The sequence below is a fragment of the Etheostoma spectabile genome, chromosome 17 (assembly GCF_008692095.1).
Source record: "Etheostoma spectabile isolate EspeVRDwgs_2016 chromosome 17, UIUC_Espe_1.0, whole genome shotgun sequence".
Classification (NCBI taxonomy): Eukaryota; Metazoa; Chordata; class Actinopteri; order Perciformes; family Percidae; genus Etheostoma; species Etheostoma spectabile.
Window position 1 is genome coordinate 5456704 of NC_045749.1, and position 15653 is coordinate 5472356.

At 40.2% G+C, this 15653-nt stretch overlaps 1 long non-coding RNA gene across 1 annotated transcript; it reads left to right on the forward strand.

The window, feature by feature from the left end:
* The first annotated feature begins 365 nt into the window (after positions 1-365).
* Positions 366-14595, forward strand: LOC116705371 (uncharacterized). The gene is made up of 3 exons (XR_004335922.1): positions 366-376; positions 7164-7170; positions 14385-14595. It is a non-coding gene; the product is annotated as an uncharacterized LOC116705371 (long non-coding RNA).
* Positions 14596-15653: the final 1058 nt, after the last annotated feature.

Below are 15653 nucleotides of genomic sequence, written 5' to 3' on the forward strand. Positions count from 1 at the left end.
ACCAAACTTTAAACAAGTGATTTCACTGGTATGCTTTGTTTTACTGTCCGTTTACTTAGTATGATTGAAACAGCTAATCAAATCTTCTAAATTGAATACTGGTTGTCATCAGCTCCAATGACAAACACGAGACCTGCTTTACAAAGCTGCTTTTACTGTATGATGTTTTTTAACATATTTTCACAAAATCTTCAAACAGCATTTGCATTTATTTACTTTTTTTATAACCCAGTTACCCCTACAAGACTCGTTCTGCCTCTATTGAACTTTACGAAGCTAAACTTTGGAAAGCCCATAATGTGGTGAAGGACCAGGAAGCCGGGTGTGTTGCTGTATTAAGACTTCACCAGTAGCACTTACAAAGAGATCATGTGATGTTAAAACTCGTCCCCCCCCCGTTCCTGCCGCTCAGTGGGAAGATGCATGAAGGATTTACTGGAAGACGGCACTTGTTCTTGTGTGTTGGTACATGCAACTCTTTGCATTTGTTGTGACTTTTTTTATTCTACATTTATCTTTGGAACCAAGCAAACCAGTCTTTCGGCTACTGTCTCTGCTCCACTGAGGACAACTGTCTCTTTCCTCTGCTTCTCTGAAACAATCTGTCCAAAAATCACCTAGTTGGTTGCATCAGCACCAAAGTCCAGAGCCCAGATGGTGTGTCAGCCCTGTAAGGAATACTTTCCTCGCTAAATGACCATTTGTATATCAATAACTCTGGTGGAATCGGCAAAGTAAACTGTGTTGTTGTCTGCTCAGTTCCTATCAAACTTTACTATTTATGACACTTCAGCTATGAGAAAGCGCACAGGTGCACTACTCATGAGTGAGAAGGGCTGAAAACGGCATTGATGTAGGAAGCACAAGCTTACAACTGGATGGTGAGACTGGAAGTAGCGTCAAGATTATATCTTAGCTCGCGAGCATAAAGAAGACCAATTATTAACAAGCGTGGATATTATCTTAATGCCCTAATTCACCAATGGAGAGTTGTAAAGGTAGCTATTAGTACGAAACAAAGGGGAGAGGCAAAGAATGGCTCTGTGAAAAACAAGGCAGGAAGCACCCGAGCAGGCACAATATGCATAAGAAGTTTGCTTATGAGCAGGAGGGAAACACGTCTAAAAGGTAATATAATTAGATATAAGATATAAGGACAGAAAAAGGTATTCGTGGACACAAACTGGGCTTCCTGAACCATAGCTGTAAATGGGACTAGGGAGCTCATAGTCATGGGGGGAGAGGGCCTTGAAAGTGACTAATCACAAGAGGGTCGCGCTGATTCTATGCAACACGTAGTGAGTAACACGATATACAAATTGGAATTTGCAAGTGAAGTATTTAGTACACTTATTGTAGGGTGGGCATATTGAAGTACCACTGTGAAGTCCATCTACACACAGATACAGTTTAGCAATCATGACTAACGGATCTTTGACAGAGAAGTCGCCGCTAAACCCGCCTGTACGGCGTGGAAGGAGACAGACATCTTGTTATTTGTAAGTGCTTTGGTGAGGTCTTACTACCGGCAACACCTCCGATTTCCCATGTACTTTACCAGATTGGACTCTGCCAGACCAAATCCTCTTCTTTGAGGTTTCATAGAAACAGACAAAAAAGACAGTTAGGGACATAGTAAGGTGTGTTAAAGATATTAATAACCTGATAATTCAAATGTTTAACTTTTACATATCCTAAAAGTGAATATTCGGCACCAAGTCAAGACCTGTAAAAAATAAAAAACAGCCGGTAACCTATTTCTGTAGTGTCAGATTTACTGACTAATGTGTGAAATGTAAGCTGTCGTGCTTAGTGGCTGACAACAGAAACGAATAACACAAGCATGACTACCTTTACAGGGATTAAAATGAATTTATTTTTTTACTTTTAAGGTACAAGAAAATGCAACACAGCGGAGTAAAGGGGGATTCCAGGGGCATTCTAGGAGGTTCAGGGCTAGCCCGGACCTAGAACCCTAATTTATCTAAACTGAAGCAATGCCAAACAGGAACTGGCGTGCCCAGCTCGTTAAGAGCAGTGCATGATTATTTAGCTGCCCATTTGTAGATCTTGGTTAAATAGAACAACATTTGACCTAATCTAAACTGGTCTGGCAACCCAAAGGCCAAACACTTCATTTCTTCTTTCTGGTGAATTGCTTGTATTTTTAACTTGTTTTGAATCAATGTATGCTGGAAAATCTTTAGTAAAGGGACACACAGATTACAACCACATATAAAACATAATGGAATATATTGCAGTAATATTCTCAGCCTACTATATTGCTTTCAACTATGTATTCTCCTTTTGATTTTTCTAATTATATGTGTGCCAGCACACTTAATAAAACCGAAACTATGGCAAAAATACAAAGAACACAAAAGCATCACAATCCACAGCATGTGCACAACACAGAGCATCAATTACTGAAAGCACAATGAAATAAGGCAACTTATGATTTTGGGGGTTGACATAGGCTATTTAATATATAATATATAGTCTGGTTTCACAATTGTCAGTCAACTTTTCAAAATAACATTCGGGGCTGACGCCGCATCTGGCCTACACTCACACATAGAGCTTCACAATCGTCATTCGCTAAAACGTTCAACAGACTGGCCGCCGTATCAGCTGTCTTGATGCGTCACTTTAATCCAAAACCTTCTTTAGTCCTCCAGTGTTTTTAAGCGAGTCTAATGAGACGAGCTGTCACTGATTGAGACACAGGAGTTCTCAAAAACACTTGTCTGAAACATTAAACATCACAAGTCACAGTCATTCAACAGACCTATTGTAATTGCTTACAAAAAAAAAGTGATACAGATACAGCCCCCCCCTCACCCCCATTCTTTTCTCATTGGATTTGCATCAATCTCCAATATGGCTTTCTAAAGCAAATTAACGGAAATCCATCGTAGCAGTGGGAAGTTAATCCTGAATTTACTTATCCCTTAGTTCCCAGGTTATAACTGTTGGTTGTTCTCTCATGGTCAGATACCACGCTTACAGAGTCAGGTAACACAACGCCAGTACATAACGTTCTGTCAAGGAAACAGAAAAACTACTGCTGAGTCAATTTTAAAATGTGCTACTCAGTTTCAACTCACCCAAGTGTATTTTCTACTAAAGAACTACTTATGTACTTCTTCTTAGAAACAAAGGCTCACACGCGTGGTTATAATTAGCAGAAGAGCTAACCTATTAGCACCATTTTCTCTCAATCTCTGAAATGAGGTGCTCCGTTTTATTCATATACAAACTTGAGTTCATGTTAATGTAACTATCTAGAGCCTTGAATATCAATATGTCATCAAGGGCTTACAAAGAAAACGGGACTGTCATTCTTCTAAAAAAAATCTAAAATTACAGCTATACAACAAGATTGGGATCATAATCCAGATGGCAATAATTGAAATTTACTAGTTCTCTTACAGGTTAGTGTATGGAAGGAGGGGCTGAGGGAGGAGCTCTAAGAACAGCAAGACGTGCATTAAGTTTATGAAATACTGTTTTAAGGTCCTGTCAAAATTATATATGAGAATATCAATGCAAAAATGGACAGTTAACTGCCAATAATTTACTTATTGGCTGCTTTGTCAGTTATCTGTGTATTTATTCGCCCCTGTATAGACTGATAGTTTATCATCTTTGAGAATAACACTCATAAAAACTAACTACAAACATATTTTTTAAAACAGGACCAAATTATTAAGAGTTGGTCTATATTCCACTGCATTTACTGTAGAAATACCTGTTGGGCCACATCTGTCGTTTTTATTTAGGGATAATTTACACAAAATTAGCTGCACATTGGAGCAACAGTAGGCACATCTAGTGTTACTGAAGGAATGGTTAGACCAGGAGTCCCAGTCTCTCTCATCTTAACCGCTGGGGCTCTCTACCTTGTAGCAACATTCTATTCTGAATATATCGTATCACAGCAATCAGACTAAACAAAAACATCTCAGCAGCAAAAACGCTGCAGTCTGAGGTCTGAACACTCCCAACTGAGCTTTCACCTTCCAACCTAGTGTTTAGTAGTTGTGTTGTGACAAAGGTACTTACCAAGCAAGGCGTGTGTGAGTCAGTGTCATGGCTTCAGTCTGGGGTTACCTGTGGAAGCAGGTTCAACACTACCAGGCTCATCAAGATCCGCGTCCTCTGTTGGATCTTGAGTTTCTATAAGAAGAATAATAGTTATGAAATGAAAACAATGTAGGTTTCCACTGTGGAAAACCAGGAAAAGCAGATATGGAGAAAGAAAATTCTGCAAATACTCCCACCACACTATTATAATCATTATCCACTTACAACAATTACCAACGGTCACCTAATCTGAGAATGCAAACTAGACCGTCAGAAGAACCCCAATGCTGTAGGGAAGCAGTCAGCAGGGCTTACTTCAGTTCCTGGCATCTTTGTAGTTCTCGCAGAGCTGCTGCATGTCAGAGTGTGTTCTAGTGGTGTGTGTGGCACTTTGAGAACGGCCTTTAGGTACTAGACTGGATTCCATATGCCAATCACAAATGTGAGCATTGAGGGAAAAAGTATCATTTTCCAGACTATTTAACATCCTTTAGTTTGTATAATAATGTTTAGCTGATTATGTTTAATCAGGAATACTTTATGTTCATCCCTTAAGGAGAAAGGAGATTATATGTTACTCGTGATTCCATAAATATGCGAATACTTTGATTGAAACCCCCCCAAAACTGAATCGGTGCAGACAACACGAGTAGCTACGCTACGTGCGCAAGCTTCAACTGAGCTAAAACGGAAATTAACGGGGCAAGTTTTAGAGCCTTTGTGCCTCTTAACAGACACACAATGCATTAATAGTCTGTACAACATAAACAATGTCTGTACACATAAACAATTAATATGTTTGTACAACATGAACAATGCCCTTACGTAAATCCAGATACGTGTTCAAAACAGACATTGTTTAAAAAAAGTCAAATTTATGGCAATGAAATGAGCAGTGAATCAGATAAATAGGGTTTTTCCCTATAATCTTGGCTGTTGTCTATTCTTCATAGTGCATATATTTTTAAAAGTTGTCTATCTCCCCTTAATCATGCTACTGGGTTACTGTTGACCTAATTTCCCAAAGAGCTAAAGATCTAAAGAGCCAGGGCCCTACCCTCCTACACCCCATTTTCTTTATTAAAAACTAAAACATTGAATAGACAGGTGAATTTTAATGTTTGTATGAATATTATATTACACTATTGTATCACATTTAAAATTCCACCTTATTACCTGGCGTTGGTGTTGTAGGTACTCCATGTTCCCAGGTAAAGAGGCATTATGATGCCCCTCAGGCGTTGGAAGCGTTCCTTCAGCCTGACATAGGCTGCACTCTACCTGCAAGAGGTCAAACACAAACAGTTCATGTAACGTCTGCATCCCATTGTTCTTTACATCATTTCATATGTCTAATTTGAAGGGTGCCCAGTAGCCGCTCTACAGTTAAATTTCATTGAGTAACAAATAACAAGGTTATGTTTGCAGCTTGTGGAGATTACAAAATGTCCATGCTTAAACCTATACAGAAAAAACTCTCCCTTTCTTAAGAGATGGTAATAGAGATGATAAATTAGGCTTGAATGACGTTTATGGACTCTTATGAGTCTGTTTACCTGCAGTTAACTAACCAGGTTAAATGTGACCATGTACAAAACAGACAGCACTGCAGATGTTGATGAATGATGAAAGCAGAGATCTTTACAGAGGCAATGCCTCCTCAGATTTAAAATATCAGCAACCAGACTGAAACTTAACACAAAGCAGCCTGTAGAAGTCTAATAAGTCTGTTTCCACCACTTCACATTTGACTGTTTGTTACATTCAGACACATGTTGCACTGAGTCTGTCTACCTAGCCCAGTCGTATTACCACAGCATCAAATATTAACCCTAGTCTGAACCCTCGGTGTCTACATCTATATAGTGTAACTTATAAAAGTTGAGACCAGCCAAGTAACAGCAGCAAAAAGCATTACAAAACCAAAAACATGATAAAATACTAGCTTAAAAGTTTAAAATTTGCTATGCTAACACTGTAACACTAGCCCGTGAGAAGCAACTAGCTATTGTTGCACTGGCAAACCATGCTAGCTAATTTAAATGAGCTGCAAAAGATAGACTGCAAACACGTTAACCACAGTGCTTAGATCTAATGAATGACTAAAACAGTGTTACATTACTTACCAAACGTAGTTTCCATCATTTCTTTCGTCCATTAGTGTCTGTAGCTCCGTCTGTCTGTGCTGCTGCCAGCGTGTGCTCTGCTCGTTCCTACTAACTGCACGTGCGGTGGAGCCGCCCACTCAGCCACTCAGCCACCGTGTGGGTGGGGGATGGGCATAGGTGAGGTGGGGACCGGGGAGTCAGGAACATGTGTTCTAAGGGTCGGCAGCTGAATCCCGGTGACTGGGACAGAGGGAGCAGGCCCAGGGTACGCTGGGGACCGGGGCAGTCAGGAAAGGTGTATTCCTCCCTTACCTCTTTGATTCACTGTGGGCTGGGTAGCAATCTATTTTATGGTATTGCTAAATTGTGTTTCACTAAATTATAATTGTATCCAAAAAGAAAAATAGTTGTATACACTTTAAATATCCTTAATTTTAGAGTTAATGGTTTTGCCAGAGTTTACATTTAGAAATTTTGAATTGAGCGGTGTTGCATTCAGGCCCTGTTTTCTTATCAATTAAAGCTTTAAACCATAGTAACTATTCATTACCTTATACCCAAAAGCCTCAAACAAAACTAATAAACTGATAGCTGGTGACACGAACGGAAGCCGTTCATCTCGCTGCCATGACAGAAATGTTCATTAATGTGCATTGTCCTAATCAAATAAATAAATAAATTAAAATAAATGACACAGAGCAGATTTTAAAATCAGCTATGTATTTCCACTATACTTAAAATATGCTCAGCACTTTTCCTTGATGCCAGACAACCGTTTACAATGAGGAACTGACACCGTTATCTCTGCTTTCTTCAAAGCCAATAGACTCTTTTGACAAAAACTGTAATTTTACATCACAAAACACTAGTCTCTAATCTCTGCCTCAATCGTTAGTTTGTTTTATTGTGTGGCTTTCCTAACTGTTAAGCAAAAGTAATGTGGTATCTGTATACCAAAGGGATGTCTAGCTAGTGGGTTAATAGGACTAGATATTGGTTAGTGCTCTACTGCACACCTAGGTATGTTCTGTGTGCTCACCTATCCATTAGAGACATACGTTTAGCTCTATATTACGATAAGTGCAGGCATCATATCTTGCAGCATGGAGGCCATATTTGTTTCATGTCGGATTATCAGGCCTATTATTCTTGTCAAATATTAATGTAGAATTTGTGCAGTCTGTCACCCATTAGTACCTGCTCGCTATAGAATACTGCACTTCCCACACGTGTAATTACTTCAAATTTACATCCATCTCTTCTTACTGTTTATTATCTTTTCTCACCCGTTTTATTCCAGTCAATGTGAGTCGATTCTTCAATATCTGTTACCTCTAGAAGACCTGACATAATGAGCTCGTTCATTGAGTTGCTTGTTGCTACATGTACCGTTGTAACACACACTGCTGCATCCCCATGTTCTCCTATCCACACACTACTTGTCCTCGTGTCACCGATTATACAGATTTCCGGTGATTGCGGGTGTTCCCCACTTAGAGCCACACAGTCGGGGTGTTGTGGGTTTGGGTGCCCACACTGGGAGTGCATCAGGGCCAGCCGGTGAGCTAACTCTGTTAGCCGGATACAAAAGTGAGGTAGCTGCGGTCGCGCAGTGAGCAGTGCGCCTGTTGTTACGGGACCTATTCAAGCGAGCTTGCCTTAGTTGACGGTCGCATGCTGTAATGCAACACTAGCTGACATGTTATGACGGTATGCAAAGTTTAATCTAGACATGCCGAGGTCTCTGATGCTTACTGATCATGATCCGAGTAGACAATTTACATCTGTGCCAGGCAAATAATAATGATAGACAGATGCTCCGGTGTAACACTATAAACTTGATTGCAGCTACGATGCTGTCTGTAAGAGGATATGATCTTGCATGCTGCCTAGATGAGCAAGCACGTGTAGATGTAGCACTGTCTTACTGACGTATAGCTACCATGATATGTAGCCAACTAGTGTATCAGGATGTGAACTGTGGCCAGGAGTGTCCCGTGTTTATCATGCGTCTGCGCATGTCCCATCACAGAGGTTTACACCCACGAGGATCTGACTAACACTACACCACTCAGCGTCAGGAGCGAGGAAAGAGGAATGAACAACAATAACTGAGTCGCAGATTCTATATCCACCGTCAGCAGTTCGGCTCTCACAATAGCTACACGCGGCAAGGCTCCGTTGGTACTCCAGGCAACGCAAGAGTTTACTGCCCCACTCATAGGTGGTGGAACACACAGTCCTCAGCAAATGATCTGGTCGTTGTAGTTGGAGCAGTTATCTCCCCTCCCTTTCTTTTTATGAGTACACAACATAATTTACTGGGCGCATCCACCACAGCAACGCCCTCTTTCTCAGAACATTAGACCCCCTAAGATCTCCCTATTTCTCCGTCACCAGGTGATAGTAATGACTAACTTGTAATCCTCATGTTTGCATAGGCTAAGAGAACACGCTAACTGCAGACTCACTTTGTATAGGCTAACAGAGCACTGCTAACTGCTGCCTCACTTTGTATAGGAAACAGAGCACTGCTAACGGCAGCCTCACTTGTATAGGGCTAACAGAGCACTGCTAACTGCAGCCTCACTTTGTTATAGGCTAACAGGCACTAGTTAACTGCAGACTCACTTTGTATAGGTTAACAGAGGCATGCGTAACTGCAGCCTCACTTTGTATAGCCTAACAGAGCACGCTAACTGCAGAATCACTTTGTAGAGGCTAACAGAGCACTGCTAACTGACAGCCTCACTTTGTATCGCCCTAACAGAGCACTGCTAACTGCAGACTCCTTTGTAGAGGCTAACAAGAGCAATGCTAACGCAGAATCCCTTGTATAGCTAACAGGCACGCTAACTGCAGACTCACTTTGTATAGGCTAACAGAGCACTGCTAACTGCAGAATCCTTTGTAGCCTAACAGAGCACTGCTAACTGCCAGATCATTTGTAAGGCTAACAGAGCACTGCTAACTGCAGAACCCTTTGTATAGCCTAACAGAGCACTGCTAACTGCGACTCACTTTGTAGAGGCTAACGAGCAACTGCTAACTGCAGAATCCTTTGTATAGCTAACAGGCACTGCTAATGCAGATCCTGTATAGGCTACAGAGCACTGCTAACTGCGAATCCCTTTGTATAGGTAACAGAGCACTGCTCATGCAGACTCACTTTGTATAGGCTAACAGAGCAGTAACTGCATATCCCTTTGTATAGGCTAACAGAGCACTGCTATGCAAACTTACTTTGTATAGGCTAACAGAGCACTGCAACCTGCAGACTCATTGTTATAGGCTAACAGAGCACTGCAACCTGCAGAATTTGTATAGGCTAAGAGAGCCTGTTAACTTAGCCAGCCCCAGTTATGTTTTTTCAGTGAGATCAATCAGTCAGTACTGGGTATTATTAGCCTCCAGTTTCTTTCCTGGCTCTAGATTACAGAGTTTCTGGGGGACAGAAAGTTTTCTTGTTGATAAAGTAAACTGGTAAACTCTAGCTACCATCAGAGTTAGCTCAGTTAGCCATGCTGCCAGGATTGAGAGGTTGTGAAGCACCGGGGGGAAGTTGGTGGTTTCCTCTAGCACAATCCCGGTCGGAGGAGAGGTTGTTAGGGCCAGGGCATTGGGGGAAATAAATGCTGGTGCAGAGAAAGAAACACTCATGTTATGCCAGAACCAGAGCCATGCATGCAAGCATCAGAACGGGTTCAGAAGCCTCTCAGACGTCATGGCAGAGACTGGGAGACAGAAGAGAAGACACGAGAAAGCTAAGAAGACAAACGGAGAGAGTGACCAAGCAAGGTATATTCTGACTATTTTTTATGTTGTCGTTATATTATCTGCTGACAGTCTGTGAGTTGGGCCTCTTAACGTTGGACTAGTAAGAATATATGCTGGTTTATGGTTCTGTTGTTCACGCTTTAGGGTTGGATTGAAATATTGGCTTAAGATATTAAGCATGAAAATAGTATATTATGTTGTGTTATTATGTATACAAAATATAACATATCATTAATAATATTGCGTACATGTACAGATACAAGGAATATATGCTAGCATTTAACCCATTCTAACTAGTTAGGAGTAGTTGCAGCCGTAGTCTGCAGTCCCTCCTTACCCTGCCATAGGCTGTGGCATTGGGACAAACACATGCGGGGGCCACACTGCTTGTGAAAGGGCCACACTGCTGGGAAAGGGCCCCACTGCTGGGAAGGGCCCTGAAACGTCATGTATCAGAGTTTGGTTGGTTCCCTCTCCGTGACAGTCTGATCTGATCCATACTTTATAATGGAGTAAACTGGAGATAATTGTTGTAACTGAACTTTCAGTTTGATGGCCGTATCATTAACTATATTTATGCTCCAAGCTCAAATAAAAATCTCACTATTTAATAAATTGGCTGTAAAAGTTCAAACTACATTTCAGAGATGAGTGAAAGACAGGAATCTGCTCAGATGAGATCTTGAGAGTGCAACATAAAACATGTTATTTAAAGCGCTGCGTCTATGGAATAAGGATCCTAAATACGATTAAAAAACTTAAAATAAAGTGTTATTACAAAAAAAAGGAACAAGACTTACTTAAGATAACCTTATTGTAAATGATTTAAGTTGAGATATAATAAAATGTGACCCTCTGTATGGACCATGCTAGGTTGCAGGGTTAAGGTGTTAACACACATTCTGCTCCGGGTAACACCGATCAGGTTTGGCATGGCTCAACCAGACGTCCACACACGTAGGCCTGATCTCTTCCATCATCTTTAGCTGTGGAATGATTTTAAATGTGCACATGGACCTGGCACCAAATGAAACATTGGTTCATTTTAATTATTTATACCCGTACACTTAACCAGTGTCCAAGTATCTACTATGTTAAAATGTTTTTTGATTTTGCTCTCTTTGCATTTCCTGGTAATGTATCAATTATAGAGAAAAATAACTACGTTAGTAAAAATAAAACATATAAACACATGTATATGTGTATGTACACATATGTGTAAGTAAAAATACATAATAGTACCCATATTAGAATAATTGTTTATACTTAAATTATGAATTGATAGCTTAGTGTTTTTTCAAAGAATAAAGCCTAAATACATATGTATATCTGTATATATATATATACACACATGTGTACACAAACAAAATAAATAGTATCATATTAAAAATAATTTTCATAATATAATTATTAATTGATATGTTATAGTTGTTTTTTCAAAGAATAAAACCTTTTCAAAGGACGTTTGATGATTAATGGTATTTTGGTAACAACAAATTTAACATTAAAGTGATCACATTAAGTGAATAGACCAAAGATATTCACAAAAATATGAGTCTTTATAGATATACACACTATACACTTTGTCAGGTGAAAGACCCCACCAGTGCAGTTTCACACACTGTAATCCCCTCTGACCACTAGGGCCCACCACTTTGTGTGAAAATCTGACGATGGGGACCATTTTTTTTTTTTCAAGAAAATTGCACCAGGGCTATCAGCAGGCTGTTTTCTATTGATCCAATGCTTGTGCCTCTGGGGACCGGGTTTCGGTCCCCACGGGAAAAAACCGGTCCCCATGGGGGAGTCATATGTCAGGCAGGACCCCCAGGATATAAGAACACAAACCCCACACACACACACACACACACACACACACACACACACACACACACAGTGCATCTATCCAGACCCCACAAGTATACTGTATTTACGCTTTTTGGACCCCACGAATGTAAACAACAACGACACACACACACACCTTATGTTACTTGCTGGGTATTTTATCATAGTAGCCTGAGTGCACAATATATAACGTTGAGATTCAGTGCACATACCTACCTACCATTAATGTTGTAAGTACAGTATGTCTAATAGCAGTTTTACTTTTTCAATAGAACATCAACTAATAAGAATACATGAATGATCATAAAGTCATGCATGACCATGCATTAATTCCTTCATGTGGTACTCCATGAACTATTATTAATGTACAAGGACTAATAGCATCTCATGCATGACTTATTGCAAGAATTAGTTCATGAATGGTAATTTATGAATTAATGAAGGTATTGCAATCATCATGATTTCTGATTTATTGTTGTCACGACTCCTTCTTGGGTAAATCTGTGGTTAAAGTGAGAGGCTAAAACTAATTAATTGTAGTGTTGTAATAATGTTTAACTAAACATTACTTCTTCCTTACTTTATCATGTTTATGGCCCTTCAAATAAAGTGCTGACCTGGTCCATCTTTAACATTGATAAATAAGATATGACTACTGGTGGCATACGCAGCCATCATCTAATTAAAAAGTCAACCCTTCTGCCTATTTAGGCATCATGTCACAGGTCAGGGAATTGTGGACCCAAATGCAGAGATGAGGCAGACAGGCAGGAGAGAGTTCATAATTCATGGCTCATTTATTAACAAAAAGAGTCCAAACTAAGCTATCCAAAAAGCAAAAACCAAGGACTCAAGGAAAACACAAAGTCAAAAATCCAAAAGAGAAAAGGAAACACCAAAAACTGGAAGATAGCCATGGGAAGAACTCACGGGGAAATAAGTCTCGCAGGGAAGCGTCGAAATGCTGAGCACACCGACAGGAACAGGCAACCAAACAAACAAACACACAAAAGGATCTGACAAGAGACAAAGGCAACACAGAGGTTAAATACAAGAGGTAACGAGCAAACAAGGAGCAGGTGATACAGGTGAAACACATCAGGGCGGGGACGACAATCACAGAGGCGGGAGAGCTGAAGACATGTAGTAAAACCAGACAAGACTAGACGGAAAAACACACTATCAAAATCTAATTAAAAAAGGAAACAGAACATACAGATACTTATGGGACAAACACAAGACAGAAAGGACACACGGAATACAATAGAAAACAGGAAACAGAACAAATGTACAAAAATAATTATATAATATAATTACTAGGTTTGAGGAGGTACACTTTCTCTCCCTCTCAACAAGAGCATATTATTTGATTCCAGGGTGCAGCTCAAAGCCCAAAACCAAGGCTAGTAAGCAGACTGTCTTTGAGTTAATACTATTTTTCAAGCAACACCTCCTTTATTTATGCTGCACCTTAACCCTTGCATGGTATTCGGGTCAAATTGACCCACTTCAAATTTGTACAAGAAGAAAAATGGTACACGTACATTTTTTCTACCTGAAAATCAATGACCTTACTTATTTTCGTTGATAAACATGTATTCCTGTCTCAATTCAGAAATTTTTTCTGGATATGACCACTCATGTTTTTTTCACATAGTGAATTTTTAACATGAATTATAACCTCATCACAAAAAAACAAATCACACTTCCATTTTTAATTGTGTTCTAGTAGAGACTGATTGCATTCCCTAAACATATATGTTCAAGCATCTAGGCGAGCATTATAACGTGTTACAAAGTGACGCACGTTCATCACAGAAGTAGAGGCTGGACCACAATAGAGCAGTTTGAAGCAGTTTATGAACAGTGTTTTCTATTTGAGATGGTAAGTCCCTTAACATAACAGTACAAGTACAGAATTTCTTTCAAAAACAATCTGGCTGCTCTTTCAGCATTCCTCTTAACGGCACACAGGCTGCTGCATCACACACTACAAACACTTAACTGTTTTAACAGTGAGGGTAGAAGATTTTAAGGTCTTGGTAGTTTCTCCAGGGCCTATATGCACATAATGAGTGTGTTTATTTAACCAAGGACACAAGATAGGTGTAGTCAATGGCAGTTTTATAGTATGAAATTGAGCCCCGCAGTCAGGAGGAAATACACAGCACCAGGAGGCAGACAGATCAGGCTGATAACAAGCAACGGAATATGTAACAGAGGCAATGTGGCAGATGATGAATCTCATTCCAGACCCTCTACACTCACCCGCTTGACTCTGCCTATGTTTGCATGTTCCCATGGAGGTTTAGCACATCATTTTCCATCCCAGAGTGCATCCCCCAGTTTAGATGCTGGAATACCCTCTGCCTTAATGTGAAATTCCTTCTACAGCTGTGAGGGTTATATTAAGTGACACTCCGTAGTGAAGGGCAAGTTAGGGAAAGGGCAGTTTGGGAAAGGGCAATTTTGCATGAGAAGTCTTCAGGATACCAATTGGTAGTTAGAATAAAAATACAGAGACTCCGAGGACGTGGAACTGGGTAAAGGAAAACGAGGGCGGGGTAGTGATGGCGCAGTGGATATGACTCATGCCTTTGGTGTGCGAGACCCGGGTTAAATTCCCACTGTGATACATCACCCAATGTGTCCCTGAGCAAACACTTAACCCCTAGTTGCTCCAGAGTCACACGACCTCTGACATACTATGACATGCTATATAGCAATGGTAAGTAGCTTTGGATAAAAGTATCAGCTAAATGACATGTAATGAGGGGGATAAAACCATGACAGCATGCAGGTTTTAGCCAGTTATAATTTGTCTCCAATGCAGCATGGTTAATTTAAGCTCATTTCGACACTCGTTGACAAGAACACTGTCGTTGCATCCACACGCGCACCGCCTCCACCACTCCTCCCCGTAATTGCTTGTAGCCAAGGAGGACACGGAGGATTAAAAAAAACATGATGGACTCTTCAGAAAGAAGTAACTGCACGCAAAGGCTGTCGGACTAAACCATTCTGTAAACATTGCCATACTGAGAAATACAGAGAGTGTTTGGGTGAGCTGGATCAACTCATTTGGCAATGGATTGAATGTAATGGACATTGATGTATAAAAAATAAAATATAAACAAGTGTGCGGAAAACCAGCTTGTTGAATTACAAAGTCAATGCCTCATTAGGAATATGTATCAAGAGGGACTACATTTTAGACAAGATACAGATACTGTACTACACCGGACTATTTGTTTTGTCCTGCAGCAAAACATTACAAATCTGTCGTTATTTAGACATTAGCAGCAGCCATGGTTGATTTGTGAGCTGTAAAGCCCTTTGAGTAAAAAAAACTGTATAAAAGCAATGACTTCAAGCTTTCACTGCTAGAATTGTCGTTTCACAATGAATGCAGAATGCAGAGTCAGAAGTTCCTGTTCAATAATGAATTCCCTCTGTTCTGGAGTTACAAGAAGAAGATTCTGCCCTTGTCAGTTTGGTGCTGAATAATGTAGTAAAGTGCAATGCCATGTCAGGATGACTGTCAGATTGGCATCTACATTGACATAATAAATACCACAGATTTGTCACAGTTATCACATCAGCTATATGTAATTATTGTCAAACTTAGTTTTTACATCTGATTCAGTACTCTTGAACCCAATCAAAATGGGTGTTCACTCTGTGTTACTTCTTCTGTGTTGTTGTTTCTGTGTCTTTTTTTGAGTCTCAGTCCCTCCCCACTGTATGTTGCCTCATCTCCACTCAGACCATTGCTCCCCCTCTCACCTTTCATTTTTTTCTCTCATCTATCTATACATTGCAGGGACATCTGTCTAT